This window comes from Euprymna scolopes, chromosome 4 (assembly GCF_053919585.1).
Source record: "Euprymna scolopes isolate OS-2025 chromosome 4, ASM5391958v1, whole genome shotgun sequence".
Lineage (NCBI taxonomy): Eukaryota > Metazoa > Mollusca > Cephalopoda > Sepiida > Sepiolidae > Euprymna > Euprymna scolopes.
Genome location: NC_136485.1, coordinates 31,219,320 through 31,225,666, shown reverse-complemented (window position 1 = coordinate 31,225,666; position 6,347 = coordinate 31,219,320). Strand labels below are relative to the sequence as shown.

The following is a 6,347-nucleotide window of genomic DNA, read 5'->3' as shown; positions in this document are numbered from 1 at the left end:
CTTTGCTTGGTGGGTACTTCGAATTCATTAATATCGGTGTTCTCCAAACGCACTAGAAAGTTGGGATTCAAATCTGGGTGCAGGAAGTGATTGGGCGTGATTACCCCCAAGACGGATTGGTCAGAGCTTATGCAAGTTAGAGGTCTGTATTTTCTTAATTTCTGTCAGACGCATATCAACACCATCCTTGTAATTCTCAAAGATGCAGCCATTTAAAATATCACAATTATTCAATCTTTTCAAATAGTTTTTGATCACTAGTTTGTGTTTTTCCTCATGATCACATAACTCTGTTAGTTTATCCTTTTGTTCAGAATCCATTGTTAATCGAAGGTCGAATTTAGTATTGTAAAGAATATGCTTTGTTGCAAAAAAAATTTCTTTAATACTCTTGATCAATTAAAAAAAAAGGTTAAGTTTATTTACTTTTCAGGCATAAAATTGTTTAGGTCCATACTGAGATATAGTTCTCGGCATGTTTATTTTTTTGTTATTTTTTCTAATTCTTAGTGCACTAATATATATATATATATATATATATATATATATATATATGTGTGTGTGTGTGTGTGTGTGTGTGCGAGCGCGCTAGTTTAAAATTTATGGCTAGTTTGAGCTTACATTAAAATGTATACAGAAAATACATTTGACGCTCAAACTGAAACTGCAGTAAAGTGTAAAGACAAAGACTTTATTTGTTATTTGCATATAAGAAGAAGTGAAAGAGAAACAAAGGAGTGAAAACCTTACTGCCCATTGCAGCAGTGCATCATTGTTTTTAAGACAGGAAAAAGGAAACAATGTATTTTTGTGTTAATGAAATAGGAAAATAAAATTAAGTATTTTTTTATCCAGGAGCCAAGTCAACAACTAAGTGCTTAAAGGTGCAGATTCTAAGTATCCAAAGATGGCATAGGTTAAAGAGGGAAGAAATAAAAAGGTTCTGGATACTTTGCACGTAGCTAACTTTTCCCATACAGTGTAAAAAAGGAAATTGCTCCTGTTTTTTTTTCCACAATATTTTTTCATTAGATCTTTTGATGAACTTTTAAAATGAAAACGTGTATGCACACACACACACACACACACACACACACACACATATATATATATATATATATATATATATATATATATACATATTAGTGAGAAAGCATAAACGATCATTTTGAAAAGTTCATTATACTTTTTAATATAGAATTAAGATATTTACAAATTTAGTTTTTGTCACACCAATAGTTTCATGTTGATGAATTATTCAATTCTTTGAAATGTTGCATTTCAATATGTAAATATCTTTACATATTTCACTATAATATGCTTTCCATTTTTTCCAGAATTTCAAAAGACCTAATATATTGCATGATTAAAGAAAAAAAAAAGAAAAAAAGAAGCATTTTAAACCACTTCGAAAAATCTTACCCCCCCCCATCCTCACATACAAAAACCCTATTTGGAATCACCAGATCCTCACATACCACACCTTTAAACATAGTAAATATTTTTATTGATTGAATAAGATTGTGGTTCTGAAGAGTACATAGACTGAAACCTTAGCTTACTAATGTAGGCCTCCTCCCCATTATACATATGTCACATACATTTATTTTTACTCCCTGCAATGCCATGGACGTTTTTCGTTAACTTGAAGATTAAGCTTAATTATTTGCTATATTGTTGATTGTGCGAGAGATTATATCAATGCATTCATTAATCTCAGTTTCGGATATGACCAGTGGAGGAGCAAAACGGATAATATCACCATGCCTCGGTTTGGCAATAGGACCCTCGTCTCTCAGTTGCAAGTAGACGTCCCAAGCATAATATTTAGAATCAATAACAATGGCATTAAGTAATCCCCTTCCTCTAACCAGTTTGACAACAGACTTTGGAAGTTTGACAAGTTCTTTACGCAAATGTTTACCAAGCTTGTCTGCTCTTTCAGACAAATGTTCCTCTTTAATGACATCCAACGCTGCCATGGACACTCGGCATGCTAGGGGATTTCCGCCAAATGTAGATCCATGCTCTCCTGGTTTAATCGTCAACATGACTTCATCATCAGCTAAAATCGCAGACACAGGTAAGACACCACCAGAAAGAGCTTTTCCCAAAATGACAATGTCAGGCCGGGCATTTTCATGATCAACAGCCAACATGTTTCCCGTCCGAGCAAGTCCAGTCTGTACCTCATCTGCAATCCACAGAACATTGTATTTGTCGCAGAGTTTTCTGATTCCAGTTAAATATCCTTCATCAGGTACAACCATGTTCTACCATGAAAGCACAAGTGTTTGGATCTTTCAGTTCTTTCTCAAGGTCTGAAAGATCATTGGAGGGCACGAGTGAGAAACCTGGCATGTACGGTCCATAGCCATCATAGCTGCGTGGGTCTGTAGATGAAGAGATGGCAGCCAGAGTACGCCCCCCAAAATTGCCATCAGCAAACACAATCTTGGCTTGGTTGTTAGGGATCTGTTTCACTTTGTAGGCGCATTTGCGGGCAAGATTGCAAGCAGTTTCACCACCTTCAACACCAGTATTCATTATAAGGACTTTGTCATATTTGAATGTTTTACTCATGTACTCTTCATATTCCCCGAGGACATTGTTTTAGAATGCTCGAGAAGATGATGTCAAGATGTCTGCCTGGTATTTCAGAGCCTGGATTATTTTCGGATGGCAATGGCCTTGGTTCACGGCACTATAAGAACTCAGAAAATCAACGTATGTGTGGCCTTCAACATCCCACACATATACACCTTCTCCTTTGCAGAGGGCTACTGGCATTGGCTGATAATTATGGGCACCATATTTATCTTCTTTATCAAAGATGGCGTTGGACTTTGCTCCAATCTTTGGTGCTGAGGTTCCAGCGACAGCAGCTTCTGTATAGGCCCCACGAGACAGCTGGGAGGCAGTGTTCAAGAGAAGTTTTCGGAGCATTATTTTGCTGTTTTTCTTGTAGTTTTAATATTTAGTTTATATTTAGAAGCGTTGTCAGATGGACGGTCCTGTTCTGGTTTGGGTTGTTCTCCAGGATTTTAAAATTCTAGTTCCACCATCAAAAATGGAGATGAGAGAAGGGTAAGGAGTCTCTTCTACTCGCACTAATTCCTCCCTAAGGCGAACCGGCAATCGTTGAAAAAGAAGGTGAGCAGCTAATGCCCCACTACCAGACCCATTTTTCAAGAATCTATAATGCATGGATGAATCGAGTTCAGACAATTCATATTTCAACTGCGATAGGTAGTCCTTAAGGATATTGGAATCATAACGGTTTCTAGGTTCCAGAAAAAAAAACAGTTTAGAGAATATTTCTTCCCTTATAGCTTCTTCATCCCAGTAATCATCCTTGAGGATCTGTAGAGCAACCTAATAATTGTTAGAGTTTTCATGCAAATCGTGTATCAGTCTAAAGGGTTGTCCAGATAAACATGTTTTTAGAAACGTCAATTTTTCTCTTTTGGACTTCAGTCCGGAAGTAAAATATTCAAATCGAGTTTAAAAAATCTCTGAAAGCAAACTTATTATCTGCATCAAGTCCGTCAAATTCAGGACACTTAACGATAGGTCTAGCTGCCGAAAGCTGTCCTTGAGCAAGATTCTCCATATCCCTTATAGGGTAAAGGGGAGGAAGCAAAATTGTGGGGAAAAGCCACTTTCGCTTTAGGTAATGTATTACCTTGGTCTTGTAAAGATTATCAAAGATCAATTCCACTGGAAAAATAAGTCAACTCAATTACAACAATCTGTTCATCAACTGAAATTGGCGCCAAAAAGCCTTCTTGATCGTTCCCAGAAAACCCTATTATATGCTTGCACATCCAATCAGAACAATCGTACAACAACACCTATCGCTATAAAATTGGCGGGAAATTCTGGGGTAAACTTTCCATCTCTCCCTAGCCAACAGCCGGTAAGTCCTATTCTTGTATTTCCAACAATATAAAATAAATAAGTATATACATATATATATATATATATATATATATATATATATATATATATATATATATATATGTCTCATGGTCGGGTCACCGGCGACTAAACTGGTTCCGTCACCAAACAAGTCCGGTGAGGAGGGCGGCTAGTCTCCCTGGAGGATTAAAAACAAGACCTTCCAAAGGGCGAATGAACTCTTTTTCTGGATCAACGGCCAACTAGCACCGTGTATATGTGTGTGTGTATATGTGTATTGGGGTGGAGAGGGCTCCCGTAAGCCGTGGTGAAGGCAACCTTTCTAGGAGAAGCAAATCTCTGATTTAAAAAACCATAAAGCGGGAGACCAGTACCGGCATTAAGCTGGTCTGTATGTTAATTTGTTGCTGGCTATCTTGCTCTTGCTTGTTGCTGGATCTCAACATTTTGAACCGAGAGAGAGATACTTAGCTGTCGTACAAAGACAAGACTCTGTAACATCATCTTTGTATAGATACTCCCTCAGGCATTTGGGCTCATGGATGTTAAATGTCTGAGGGAGTGGCACTCGTCTGACAAGACGTTGCAATCATCATATATATATATATATATATAATGTGTGTCATGCCGCTGTATCAGGCTGGTTTGGGAAGAGAGAGTGAAGCGAACTCTGCGCAAACCAGCTTAACTTTAAAGAAACTCCCTGCAAATGTCGTCCCTGATCCCTCACCCCTTCCTTCATGTCCTGTGGCATTTTACGTCCCACAAAGCGATAAGTGTGGGCACAGTAGAAGTCGGAACCGTTAACCTGAACATAGGCGGCTCAGGCAATAGTGTCGCTCTCCACTACCGGGAGCGGAAGTGAAGTTCGGCAGCCGTTTGAGTGTCTGAGCAGCCATCTTTAGGACAGCACTGCTGACCTCCGTGGCATGGGGAACGGGCTAGAAAACGTTCTCCAAAGATTGCTCGCTTCACTATATCCTGGCTGGCATTCTCCGACCAGGTGGAACCCTGTATAATGAAGTCGATATAAAAAACTAAAAAAAAAATGCCTATCATGATTGCGACATGGAATGTACGTACACTCTTGGACAAAAATAACTCAGAAGTATCACAAAGATACACTGAACTTATTGCAGGCAAACTCGTCAGGTACAATATTGACATTGGAGCTCTTATTGAAACAAGACTGGTAGGGGAAGGTGAAATTAATGAAAGGGGTCAGTGTTACACATTCTTTTAGAAAAGCGTATGTGAGTAAACTGGCTGGACCTCCAAAAGCAGTGAATGACCGTCTAATGACACTGAGACTCCCTTTCCCCAACGGAGAGAAGTTTGCTACGCTTGTCAGTGCATACGTTTCTACGGTGATAAACCCTGATGACATCAAAGACAAGTTTTACGAAGACATTAATACGGTCATAAATGCAACAACCAATCTGGTCACACTCATCATACTTGGTGATTTTAATGCAAGGGTAGGCTGTGACAGTACTTCCTGGGAATGTGTAATACGAAAACATGGTATTGGAAAATGTAATAGCAATGGTTTTCCTCTCCTTCAAAGCTGCTCTGGGCATGACCTGCCGATAACAAACATTGTGTTTCACGTCGTTAATCGCAAAAGAACGTCATGGATGCACCCTTGCTCAAGGCACATACCCCAAATGGATTATATCATCATCAGGAAACGGGACAGGCGGGATATACGTATCACTAGGGCAATGTGTGGAGCCGATGCTGTAAGACCACCGTCATATAGTGGCTAAGCTCAAATGTATATCCAACCAAAGAGAAGACCTCAAGTAAAGATACAGCAAAATAATTTAATGTCAACAAGTTGAAAATAAAAACTGTCCAGAAATCTTTCTCTGAGACTCTGTCGAAGCGCCTTTATCCTGCTGGAATAGACAACCGACATGTGTAAACAGCATGGTAGAGAATTTGCGAGACCATATACAACACAGCCATGGCGTGTCTAGGGGCAATCTCAAAGAAACATAAACACTGGTTTGATGAACACTGCCTTGAGATTACCCAGTTGCTAAAAATTCTGCATACAAAGCCCATATTGAAGATATATCCTCCAAACCAAAGAAGGACATATGGAGGATACTAATGCATGATACTTGGCTAAGCAAGAATGTAGACCAAATTCAAATATATGAAAATAGGAACGACATGGAAAATTTCTACGATGGTTTCAAGGAAATCTATGGTCGATCTCCATCTAAATCATCCCCTCCCCTTAGTGCAGACGGATTCACTGTCCTCACTGACAAAGACGTGATCCTGAGAAGATGGGCGGAGAATTTAAAAAAAATGTACTAAACCGTCTCTCTACCATCTATGATGAGGCTATTGCCTACATCCCCCCAAATTACCGTAAAAGAGGAATTGGATGAACTCCCAACCGCCGAAGAGAC

General features: G+C 39.0%; 1 pseudogene; it reads right to left on the bottom strand.

The window, feature by feature from the left end:
• Positions 1-1,600: 1,600 nt before the first annotated feature.
• On the bottom strand, positions 1,601-3,007 carry LOC145272833 (ornithine aminotransferase, mitochondrial pseudogene; annotated as a pseudogene).
• Positions 3,008-6,347: the final 3,340 nt, after the last annotated feature.